This window comes from Arctopsyche grandis, chromosome 3, assembly GCF_051622035.1.
Source record: "Arctopsyche grandis isolate Sample6627 chromosome 3, ASM5162203v2, whole genome shotgun sequence".
NCBI classification, from domain to species: Eukaryota; Metazoa; Arthropoda; class Insecta; order Trichoptera; family Hydropsychidae; genus Arctopsyche; species Arctopsyche grandis.
In genome coordinates, this window is record NC_135357.1 from 18092251 (window position 1) to 18106668 (window position 14418).

At 32.5% G+C, this 14418-nt stretch overlaps 1 protein-coding gene across 1 annotated transcript in view; it reads right to left on the reverse strand.

Moving 5' to 3' along the window:
• The window catches only part of Oamb (Octopamine receptor in mushroom bodies), a 140209-nt gene extending 133919 nt beyond the window's left edge, over positions 1-6290 (reverse strand). The window contains exon 1 of the mRNA XM_077446739.1: positions 5807-6290. The gene's annotated coding sequence lies outside the window, so the exon portion shown is untranslated. The remainder of the gene's footprint in view (positions 1-5806) is intronic.
• Positions 6291-14418: the final 8128 nt, after the last annotated feature.

The following is a 14418-nucleotide window of genomic DNA, read 5'->3' on the forward strand; positions in this document are numbered from 1 at the left end:
GTAAAATGGTTTCAATTTTTTAGAATTTTCTTTATTTTAAAAGAAAATTCAATGTACAAGATAATGAATTAAATGAGAACCATATTTAAAAATGGTTTGATATATTAATAAAAATAAACGTGTCGCGTAATTATTTTCAATTCCATATTTTTTTATACGAAAAGTTCTAATTTTTTTCTAGAATATGCCCTGGATTAAAAATGTTCAATACTTTAAAAACGTGTAGCTTGCTTATTATTTTAGTCAGTTACGAAGTAATGAAGTAAACATAGAAATAGATTAAAAGTTAATATTATATATGTATCTAAAAATAAATAAATGAAGAAGATAAATTTAAAATTAACAAGCGGACTTCTAATTATCTCAGGTATTTAAAATTAGCGTTAATTACCGATTAAAATAGCATCAAATGTATACAAAGTTAAACTTTTCAAAGTTTACTATTGAACGTCATATTAAAAAACGAAAATTTAATCACAAGGGTAAGTTTAAAACAGCACATTGCCATAAATAACATTTTAGACGATATCGTAAAACAATAAAATTTCACAATTTGTCTTAACCGTACATTCGATATGTTGAAATCAAAATTCGAACTCACATTTTATGACTTACACATACTGTTGGAGAGGCCTTCATCCAGCAGTGAATGTTGAATGGCTGCAAATGATGATGATGACATACATTCATACATACGTATGGCATTTTTTATGAATATTTATTTCCTAGTAGCCGTTCCGGTGCTAATTGACTTTCCAAATGTTATCGATCGGGAAATGCTATAAACACGTACATACATACATACATATCTATTGTAATAAAAATGACAACGTATTAAAAGGAAAACGGAAATGCGACCGACTATTGAAACGCGATTAGTATGCAAAATATCATATCAGTCGAACAGTCAAACCGGGTCGACAATATTGATATGTACCTGCCAGGGGTCGCCAATTAAATGGTAGGGATTCACATGTCGTTTTCGCATAACGTGTTCTCTCACACTATTTATCGTCACGCCTGTATGCCCAGTTTCGGCCTCGAAAATATATTCTATTTCGTCCAATTTGTAAAAACGCTGATTCGACCCTAGTTAGTTTCGCACGTTCACCCATTCCTTCTCTCCCATCACTCTTTTACCTGTTTTTCCGCAACCCTCACCAGAAGTGCCAAAATAGATATATGGGATGTCGTTAATTTTATAGCAATTCCAGTTCCTTTGTTTTATTACTATCTATTGTGTGCAAATTTCTATGAACGATTATTTTTTACAGCTGGTTAGATTTTAGCACACGTCGTTACTTTTAGAAGCAATCTTCCACTGATGAGACAGTATTCAACTAAATTGTAAACAAACGATTTGTTTAATATAATATGTATGTAAATTCATGTGTTTTTTTTCAAACTTGACGATTTGTGTATTAACAATAACGTATAATAAGTCCGAATTTGAATCGTTGACCTTAGATTACGATGGAAACCTCTTAGTAACAGTCCATCATAGATATTTCCATATTTGAATTAGTATTCAAAATGTAAATCGTTGACATTTTTAAGTAAAAAAAAATCCACTGCATAGTAATCATCTTCATCGTACTGAGCTACAAATTATTTCAAGAGGCGTATTTTGCAAATAGATATGTATGCATAGCCTGTAATCATTTTCACTTCAATTGAGAGTTGCTGGTTCGATTGGAGACATTAAACTTTGATCCCGTCGGATGATTTAATCAACGCTAGTTTCGATAATGAATTTAACTGTTTCGCAACGAGTGGACTGCCAACTGTCGATCGAAACGTTCAAATGCTTAATAGATAGATTGATTCGACTCTAACATATGTACATACATATTTACGTAAATTAAAACAAATCAATGGAACTCGTCTTGTCTGATGCGACAGTGATTGTCAACTTTTTGGTAGGACAATAGCCTTCACATACATTTAAATATGTACGTGTTAATTATGTGTTTGGGCTTTTTTTTTGACAGCATCTTTGTCCTCGTGTAATTAAGCATTCAGCGGCATTGAATTACTGAGCCGTTTTTGCATGCGAGCGGTATACCGACGTTTCTGTGCCTTTTTTTTTACGATATATTTTTTTTAATTTTCTCTCCATTGTTTGGTCACGACGGCATTATCAACCTGCATAATAGTCAACTATAGAACCAGCCTCTGAAGCGACTTTTTCACTTTTTCAGAGAGCACTCGTTTCACACCAACGACTATGTCTACAGTGTCCTATAATTTCATAAAATGTAATACGACTATTTATTTTGTCATGTTGATATAATAAATAAATGTTATTTATATTCAAATAATTAATGTTATGAATGTGTATACATATGTGTATGTACATATATTGTAACAATATATTTGATTGATGCGATAAAAAATAAAAATGAAGTTAAGTATCGGCCAGTTCTGGTCATAAAATGAGTCATATAAAGTGGGCGGATATGATGAAACATTTTACTTATATGTATATTATATGTATATATATATATATATATATATATATATATATATATATATATATATATATATATATATATATATATATACATATATTGTATTTTTGATCTAGATACATATTTGCATCGATATATTATATGTAAAATATATACATATTTTATGTATGTTTTAATATCAATATGAACAAATACATTAAGCCAGCAGCACGGCTCGGTGGATGGGCTTTTGCCGGGCGTCGAGAGGGCACCGGGTTCGAACCCGTGAGTTGACCTTGATTGAAACGAATTAGTTATCTGTAATTCTGCTGATCAAACTTGGATATTTGGGACTCCAAGTCGATCGTTTCAGGGTTTGAAACGGTTCCTCCATTAAATTGGCGAAAAACCCATCCTACCCACTATGTCACTACTATTTGAGTATGATTTATGTACAAAATTCATGGATGTATCGTTGATTCCTAGTTTTTCAGTGTCTCGTTATTCAGCGAATATGTAACAAAAATGCTGCATTGTTTGTAATTGACCAGGAAGGTGCATTGGGGTTTACCTGTTAGGCCTTCCTGGTATATATGTATATACATATGTATGTAAAAATATATATGTATGTAAATAAATAAATACAAAAAACATACTGTATACTAAATAGCAATAATAGGTTATATTTCATACGTGTATTTGTATGTATGATAAGAATGAAATTGCTCAGGTTTTCCACTTATTGCAATTTTTGTATGCACGAGTCGATTGTCTACCTTCGTTCAGGTAAATATAATTCGATTTGAATAAATAGCCCAATTGACATGAATTTTACTTACATATTACGTATATAATTTGGATAAAATGTGTATATACATATGTATGTATGTAACCTTGAAGTATATAATGTCTAAATAACTGTAATGTAGTTTAATTTTTTCAATTATATATGCATACATATGCATGTAAATTTACTTCAAAATTTGGTTTTGATTTCGACTTCGAATCGATTTGTAAATAATTTGAATACAACAACTGTAGATTTAAAATAAAAATACAGAATAACAAAATAAAATTGAATAATTACAATGGAATTCATAGTTTCTCAAATAAATAATAATTAGTCTTAGCTACAAAACTGTGCGTGCATCCATTGTAGTTAATCTTCGTTAATTTTTTAAAGCATCGGCTCTTTGATCCTAAAACTAAATTGTTCAAACTGTTCTGTCAGGGTATTTGACAAATTTGTCTAATTAAGAATAATTGACTTACCAAGTTCGTCTGTTGAATGCCGAGTCTAAAATTTAAAAAAAAATAGTAAAAACTTCTAGCACTTGTTTTCAACATTTACGAGTCCAGTTTTTCAAGTTTTTGTGTTAATTATTCAATGTTATTCAATATAAGCTGTATCTCATATGAATTTTGTCATGTTTTATTGAATAAAAATCAATATAAATATATAATTATATAATAATTCTACGCACACGGAAAGTACGGATTTTTCAAACATCAAAGTAACGCATGTTAATTTTCCACGATTCAATGTACATACATACATACGTAAGTTCAAATTTACAGCATTTTATTATATAATTATCACCGCAGTTATAACTGGTCATGACCGAACCAAGGTCTTAAAATTCATAATTGTATTTGCCGAATTTCTTCCGCATTCGAAATCTTTTATGTATCTATGTATAATGTCTGGAAAATTTTCATCAAAAATTAATTGAAAAATTATTGAAATGTTCCATCATAATATATAAATAATAAATACGGGAATAATTTCGCTTAAGCTAGCCACAGTTTGAATATTTAAGTACATATCATAACTGTTTCAAAAGTAAATCCCTTATACCCACTTATTAAGTTATACTATCCGTCAAAAGACCCGTGTAATTCTACCTTTCAATCGATGCTATTTTCAGTAATATACCACTATTTTTAAAACAACTGTCTAGAATCTATTACTAGTTTTCTTGGAAAATGAAAGTAATCAAAAAAAATACTACACGCATATGTATTATGATTTAAAATCCCACTCGTATTTTACGAAAAAACGTATGTATTTAAATTTCACTCAAAGCCGTTTGTAATACTAGATGAATTATAATCTATTGATAAAATCTATTGATGTTTTTTTTTCAATTACACAATTCTCATAGAGGTTAACATTTCAACAATAAATTATAAACAGTTAAAATGTTTATGTATGCTTGGACGTATTTATGTATGTAAAACTAAACTATGTATGATTGTATGTAAATCTAATAAAATGACGATTTAAAAATAAATCAAATAGACAAATATATTTTATTTATTTTTACATATATATGTATATACCAGGAAGGCCCAACAAGTAAACCCCAATGCGCCTTCCTAGACAATTAATTACAAACACTGCAGCATTTTTAATTACTCAAATAAAATTCAGATATTTGTGACATAGCGGGTAGGATAGTTTTTGGTAGGATAGAGGACCCGTTTCAACAATGAAATCGGATAAATTGGCAAAATCTGATAGGAAACGCTCGACTTGGAGTCATAAATATCCAAGTTTGACCAGTAGCATTAAAGATTGGCACGTAACATAAACACAACCACCGAGCCATACTGCTGGCTATTCATATGCATATACAATTAAATTAAATTCCGTCTACATTCCTATTTACATTTGGTAAATTCTTTTGAATTTGATAAATACATATTCTGAATAAAGGAACATAAAATCACAGTGAATTCATACCAAATATGTATGTATATTAATAATTCTAAATAAAACTTCATCATCAGTATACATATACGGACGATGATCTATAATAACAATGAATTAATTCAACTTCATTTCCATTCAAAATTAAGCGGAATTTTCATTATTATAAGAAGCTCACGAATAAAATCTGTTTTAATTATTAAGACAGACTTCTTAAGGCATAGGAGATGTATATAATTTTACTATATCTATATATTGTACGATATTATATATATATATATATATATATATATATATATATATATATATATATATATATATATATATATATATATATATATATATATATATATATATATATATATATATATATTTATATATATACCTACATTTCCATATAAATATTTATTACAATATTTGAAATGAAAGATTTTACCACGTCTACCTGTACATACAAATAATATTTCTCAAACATATGTACATATGTACATACGTACAATTTTTGTCAACATCGTCATTTTATAGCGAAGAGTTTGCAACGAATGCAATTTTGCAACAACGGGGAGAGTACACATTTTTTAATAATATACATACATATGAAATAATAAACAACAAAAAATTCAAATTAAATGTTTTCACTCACCGTCAAAACAAGATGAATCATTCAAAACCCGTATAGTGAGTTAACCGCGAAACGGCACACACCTACATATACGATATGACAGTTAGCGAGAGTTGCACTACTATGCACTTGCCAAATTCGCGCTGGGGTAGATTCGACAGATATTTGCACACCAACTAACACATACATGCATATATAGATTAACTCACATGCACACACGAACACTATTGACAATAGGCCACAGAGCACGAGAGACTGGATGACTGATTTTCAGATTGACCGACCCATTTTACTCGCGGTTATGTATTCTATACGTAGGCACACACACACACACGTGTTAGTTGCACAAGGTGTTTTTGCCGAAACCGGGGGACCGGTTTTTGTGCTCGCCGGTTTTATGGCGGCAATTCGACCGGTCTACGGAGTTGGTCTCACAGCGTGTTGTATAACCGGGAGCGAAACGAGACGCGCGTCCATTGTCAAACGCGGTCCGAATGTTACTGATTCCGGACCTAATTTGCGAGCCCGTTCATTAGTACGCACGCACGTGACACCACGTGGGAGAATTTCGGGTGAATTAACACCCCACTGAGTCTACTATTTAATGATGAATGATTGTCCGCTATGCAAATATACAGTTTTCAATTTTAGAATCGTCAAATTTTCTATATGCAGTGGTGTAACTATGACGGGGGGAGGGGGTATGCGGTGCATGCGGGCCCTTGAGGTTGTGGGACATCCAAGACATATATTATATTTTTATATACATAAGTTTATAAAAAAAATGTTATAAATAGTCACGGTTCTAAAGCGCTCGTTATACACGTATATTTTGTTCATATCCCAAAATTCTAAAAGCAACGCTATGTCGTCGACTCAGAGTCATTTTATTGTTTCTTATGATATGGGTTTGTTTATAGAAGAAATTCAATTGGTCAATCCAGACTTCGTGAACTTGCAATTTTAACTATTGATATATAAATGGGCTTTTGTAATTCTTCCTTATCTATTTGAATTTTTAATATTTTCTTTGATTTTTATTTTTATTTTTATTTATTTTTGGTTTTTTTTTATTATCTTATTTGATATTTGTATTTCTGTACTACTGTATGTATCAATTTCTTTTGACTCATCAGTTTTGACGCCTTTGCCAAGTATTCTTAAATAAATAGATAGATAAAGATGGTCAGCAATTATTGTTTTTAAAATATGTTATTGCAAATTTACAAACTTTAGGACGAAGGACTATTGCATATTTTTTTTATGTAAGCCACTGACCATATCATACTTTTTCTTATATCATACTTTAACTTACATATTCTTAAAAAAATTTTTTTTTACATTTTTGATCCATTTTCACTCGCCCGAACAGAGCTGGGCTATTTGGTTAGCATTTAATGATCGTATATCGTATGACTTCAATGAAGAATTTAATAAAAGTTGGTTGGGTAAAGTGTACATAATTATAAAATTTGAAGAATATTGACAGTGGTGTCAACTAATTTCCATAATAATGATTTTCTTACAAAAAAAATCGAGCAAGAGTAAACCGCCACTTCCGGTTGAGGGATGCTTACCAAATTTTATATATGTATAACTTGTCATTACGCTTAAACTTTTAGATAAGTAATTTCAGTTCAATAAACCAAAACGTTTCTGAGAAAAACATAAAAAATCTCGATTCCCTAGAGTAAAAGTACTACTTCCGGTTCAGATAAAAATATTTAAAAAATATAAAATTACATTATACGTTTTCAGTCCGATTCATTTAGCGGTTTACACTTGTAAATATAAGGTTATAAGATTATTATTTCTATTACATGTAAAAAAAAATTAATCCGATTCAGTTAGCGGTTTGGGAGATAATTGAATTCAAAAACTTAAAAAAAAGAGGACACCTATAAGGGGAGTTACCATTTCCAGGCAACTGAAAAATTTGAAAAAAATTTACGTCGTGTCGATAAGAATTTCAGTAACCGATACTAAGTTTCAGTTCGATAGGACTAACGGTGTTCAAAAAATCCCCAAAATACACAGACACATAGACACACAGCCACACACATACACACATACACACATTTTTTTCTAGATCATGAAAACGTGATCAGGGATCGATTCTGAGTTCGAATCAGTCAAAATCTCGAGTTCGAATTTTCGCATGATCACAAAACTTCATCTATTGTTACTACGTACATAGATAAAGTAAAAATTAAACTACATTTAAGTTATTTTGACATTACATACTTCAAGGTTACATATGTACATATGTATATACACATCTAAATTATATACGTAATATGTAAGTAAAATTCATTTCAATTGGGCTATTTATTCAAATCGAATCCTATATACATACATATGTATATTGTATATTGTGACCAAATATGTACAGCAATCTTCTATATTGGCAAATCTTCGTCTGGCCGAATCCAGAAACCAAACATCATAGTCACTATCCTCAGTGATGAGGCATACGACTCTATACATACATATACATATGTGCATTCATAAGAAATAAAATATATGATGTAGTTCATTAATTCATTTCAATTCACGGAATTCGATAAATTTGCCAGATAATAGCATTTTGTTTAATCATCAAAAATATATTTGACGTCTCATAATCATGAGCGTGTGAAATAATACATTTTTAATAGCATGCTTTTCACTTAAATAAACAGTGTGGCTGGAGGGGATTTTCCTATATTTCAAATTAAATTCACATACATTTACATACATGTATGTTTTATGTTTAATTGTCCAGTGTAGAAGTGCATATCCGATGCGATCTAAATTGTAGACGAAAAAACGCAACAAATAATGAATACAATCTTTGTTCGTCGAAATTTTGTGTGTGGAATAGTAATCATAGATAGAACATACTTAAGATACATATGGTAATTTTTTATTATTATTTATACATTGCATGTGTGCCCAAATAGAAAAATAACAAGACTGTTAATCGTTGAAAATAGTCGAAAAACAAAGATTCTTCTCCCCGAGGGAGTCAAAGTCTTGTACATCTACAAACATACATATGTACATACATACATACATATATACATATATTGAACATAGTACCTGCATACATATATACACACCATTTGAATTGTGAAGTTGCATAGTTTAAGCTATGGATACCGAATGGCAAAACAAATAAATATAATTGAAAACACATGGATTTCAATGTTTCGATTTTCTTCTCTCAATTATTGGAAAACAAGATATATTCACACACTATAATGCCAGTGCTGAGGGATTGATATGGTAACCAGTAAGGTAACGGATACCATTTTCCAACACAGCTCATATGTATCGTTCTCGCTAATGATTCAAAGACTTGGTATATAAGTTTTTTGAGTGAGGCCAATTTAAGTATTTTGACTGAATATTGTACTGTCAATGGTAATAGGTTTGGTTGAAGTGGTTCAAAAATTCACCCCAAGAATCCCTATCCATCCCTATACCACAACTATACATGGATTCCACGTATTAATTGGAACTTCGTTCCTACTTATTAACTTAATTCGAATCAACTCCAACCATTTTTCTAATATTCATCATTTTGGATTTGAAGCAGCAGCTTGATGTTGACATTTTGTAGATATAGTATGAATTTTTTTCAACATCATCAAGTTAAATAACAGCCATGTATTAGTTGTAATAAAAGTGCATGCACTCGGCTTCTTTTTTGTTTAATTAAATAATTATATGAATAATAATAACTTTTTTATTCCAGACGATAGGGAGAATAGTGCAATCCCCATCGTGCATATAAATAATATATATGTACATAGATACATAAAACATATGCGGTTTTCAAAGTATTATATAATCTAACATATAATTTCGAAAGAAACTTTGTATGTATGTAAGTTTTGGGTGGAAGCATCGAAAACAAATCAAAGTTTCTATGACGACGATATCGACATCATCGAATATTATTTTTTTTCGATTCAAATAAATTTAATAAAAAAACAATTTAATTACTATTAGATTAGCCATGTTTAAGCGGCTTATATTACAAATACCGAGTGAAGCCGGGTAAAACCACTAGTATACATATAATAATAATCTAGAACTGAATATATAGAATACTTTTGATGCATGTGTACTTAACTGGTATGCATACCATAGATACATACATGTGTATGTAGGTACATATACTACATATACATATAATAAAATCGGTAGGACGTAGACACAAATGTTAAAGAGCGATTTTTTTTTTAGTTTTTGTGACATATTTTTAAGCCTGCTAAAGCTTAAAATGAAAATAATAATGAAATAAACGTTGATTTTTTCAGTGTTGACTACATCAAAGTCTTTTGACGACGACAGATACTGTGTGGTTTGTTTTCGCATATGCTTTATTCAGTTGCCACATTTATGTATGTATAAATATTATGATTGTGAATAAAATGTCAATATATGTAAATATATCATAAATGGAAACACACGTCCGTCCGCACGGAGTAATTACTAAGCTCAGAGCAGAGCTCCATGCAACCGCTCAGGTCCCCAAGTTGCAAATAGGGGAACGACTCTTGTAGTCAACTACCATGGCGACATGGTGGTCCTGGACAAGGAGCGCTGAGATAAGAGTGGTGATGAGTGAATCCGTGGTAAGTTTCACTCTATAAAATGTCACACAACACTATGACGGTCTCAGGTCAGCGGCGAGTAAGTGCCGCCGCTTAACAAAAGCACAACCCGGTTTTGAAAGGTACCGTAACACCTTTCATAGAGAAGGAAACTCCATAAAAAAATTCCCTGGCAGTGGGCAGCAGCTCTGTCAGTACCATCCACGGCGGAAGTATATGCAATATACTAAAACGGCAAAAGATGGAAGATTCAAAGCGACGTGGCAGCCACTCAATCGGTTTGAATTCTGCGGAGCAGAAGGTTTGGGGAAAACTACTGTGCTCTCATATCCCTAGTATAACCACCATGAAGAGAAAACCTAAAACCACGGCCCCGAGTCTCCGGCGTCCCTTCAATGGGACAGGGGTGCTAAGAATCCCCGGACTCAAAGTGGTGAACATACGAAAAATTGGTACATGGAACGTTAGGACCATGTATCAAGCAGGTAAAATTGAAAATCTGCAAATAGAAATGAAAAAAAACCAAATACAGATGCTCGGCATAAGCGAAGCTAGATGGCCTGGAGCAGGAAAAACGATGCATTGCAATGGATATACGACTTACTACTCGGGATCGCTTGACGGCACTCATAAGAATGGTGTTGCTGTGATTCTGGAAGACGACATCAGTAAAAGTGTGAGAAACTTTATTCCGTTATCTGAACGAGTCATGATGATACAATTAGCAGGAAAACCTATAAATGTTAACATAATACAAGTGTATGCCCCCACTTTTGATAAAGAAGAAAATGAGATTGAAGAATTTTATCAACAAATCAAAGAATTGATGACATATACGAAAAAACATGATGTTAACATTATAATGGGAGATTTCAACGCCAAAGTTGGAGACGAAGAAACAATGGGTATAACTGGTCGCTTCGGACTTGGAGAAAGAAATGAGAGAGGAGACAGACTAGTTCAGTTTTGCCAGGAAGAGCAGTATGTTATCTTGAATACTTTCTTTAAGCTACCTAAAAGAAGATTATACACATGGAAATCCCCAATGGACTGTCCTGATAATATTGTGCGAAACCAAATTGACTTTATTTTGATAAACAGTAGATTTAAAAATAGTATAAAATCGGTGAAAACCTACCCTGGTGCAGACGTGGCATCCGATCATAATCTACTTTGTGGGAAAATGAAGATAAGACTGAAAAAGATTTTAAGAGCATCAAAACCTAAACCAAGATTGGATTTAGAGCTGCTTAAAAATCTTACGATCCACGAACAATTTACAAAAGATCTCAATAAAAATTTTAAACAAAAATGTATTGAAGAAAATAGTAATGTAAACATAAAGTGGGAAGGTATGAAATCAGCAATGACCCAATCTGGGAAAAAGTTTCTTGAAACAAATCAAATAATTAATAAAAAACAACCTTGGATGACGGATGAAATTATACATTTAATGGAAGAACGTAGAAAACACAAACATAATAATCCAACACAATATAAAAATATTCACCGCCAAATTCAAAGGAAAATTAAAGAAATCAAAGAAAAATGGATGGAAAATAAATGTAACGAAATTGAAAAATTACAAGAAAAACACGACGAATTTAACGTACATAAAAAACTAAAAGAAGCAACAGGATCATTCAGAAAAAAAGATTTCATACTCCTTAGGAATAAAGATGGAAAAATCATTTTAAATATGGATGAGAAGAAATCAGAATGGACCGAGTACACAAAATTGCTCTTTAAAGACAATAGAGAAACCGGAGGGCATATTGAAGATCCAGAAACGGGACCATATATATTGAAATCCGAAGTGGAACATGCTATAAAACTAGCAAAGAGTCGGAAAGCTACTGGACCGGATCTGATTCCTGCCGAATTTCTCAAGTTATTGGACGACGATAACATAGAAAATCTAACAAAACTCTATAATAAAATATATTTATCAGGCGAAGTACCTAGCGATTGGTTACAATCCATATTTATCCCGTTGCCCAAAAAGAGTAACGCGAGGACGTGTAGCGACTTCAGAATAATTAGCCTAATGAGTCACACATTGAAGATCCTACTAAAGATAATACAGGGCAGAATTTACTCACGGTGTGAAGAGGCGATTAGCAGAGAGCAGTTTGGGTTCAGACAAGGCTTGGGTACCCGAGAGGCCCTTTTCTGTATGAAAACACTACTCCAAAGATGCAGAGAAGTCCGTAAACCTGTGTACATCTGCTTTATAGACTTTGAAAAGGCCTTTGACCGTGTCCAACACGCTCGCCTGATGGAAACATTAAAAAATATTGGCCTGGATGACAGAGATGTCAGATTGCTACGAAATATTTATTGGAATCAGACTGCAGTAGTACGTGTCGATGATCAATTCACTGATGAGATTCCTATAGAACGGGGCGTCAGGCAAGGATGCATCCTATCACCTACTCTTTTTAACACCTACACCGAATCCATCTTCCACGATGCTCTCCAAGAGGCGGAGGGCATCAAGGTGGGCGGCGAGACGATCACCAATATAAGATATGCTGATGACACGGCACTAGTCGCTGAAAATTTAGCAGACCTGCAAAGATCTCTAGACCGTGTACATCAAGAAAGCAATCGAAGAGGTCTGCGCATAAATCTAAAGAAAACAAAATTTATGATAGTAGATAGAATGCAAACAGACACCGGGAATCTAACCTTGGATGGAGAGGTGATAGAAAGAGTAAAAAGATTCAAATACCTGGGTACCTGGCTGAATGAAGAGATGGACCCAGATGAAGATCTAAAAATCCGCATCGAGATGGCTAGAACAGCATTTGTAAAAATGAAGGCGGCCCTTACAAACAAGCATCTCAATCTTCATACGCGGTTGAGATTCGCGAAGAGCTACGTCTGGACAGTATTACTACACGGATGTGAGACGTGGACTCTGAAAACCAAGATGATCAGCCGCATTGAAGCTTTTGAGATGTGGGTCTATAGGCGTATGCTGAAGATTCCGTGGACCAAAAAGATATCAAACGAAGCTGTCCTCGGCATGATGGGGAGAGGCAGGGAACTTGTTTCTGTCATCAAGCGGAGAAAGATGGAGTACCTCGGACACATGATACGGGGTCCAAAATACGAATTTCTCCGTTTGATAACCATGGGGAAAATAGAAGGAAAAAAATGGATTGGCAGGAAAAAGTTATCTTGGCTTCGAAACATGCGCATGTGGACCGATATGAGCGCCGAAGAGCTGTTCCGAGCCGCTGAAGACCGATGCGGATATATTCAAATAATCGACGAGGTGGTCGCCAACGTCCGGATGCGGACAAGGCATTAACAAGAAGAAGAACATTTATGTAAACATCAATCAATCAATCTTTCGCTAACCACAAATTACAAAAGAGAGTGTGCCTTACGAAAGAATTCCGTTTAAAGATATGTAGACATCGTTTGATCTTCAATTTTATTAAATAATTATATTCGAATATATGTATGTAATACGTGATGTGCTGATTGGTATTCGAAAATTTCGTAACTACATATATGTACATATGTACATACATATGTCGTAAGTATATCAACCTATGTACTACTTATTGTACTGCTATAGAATTTGCAGACAAAAAATTAACATAAAATTGACACGAAAAGATATTTTTAAACTAAAAATCTAATGGCACATTTGTAATTCAAATATTTCTAATGTTAATATCTTAATTGTTGTTTTGTATCCATTAGCGTCAGTATCGTACAATGATGTAATGAATATTGATTTGACAACTTGTCAGAAGAATGATTATTTTCGACACTATTTTTTATCATTTACAAAATTTCAATGCCGCGTATGTTATTTCGTCGGTTGAAAATTGTAAAAACATTTTCGAATTAATTAAACATTTTAAACGTTATAGAAATAACGCCGGCCTCTCATTTAAATTCAACCCACTGAAACATCAACAGTTTTTATGAATATTAATTGAGCCATTCTCAAGAAAAATAAAGGAGGATTATTTTTCAGACCGCAAATTTAAGGGATTTCCTTCATTG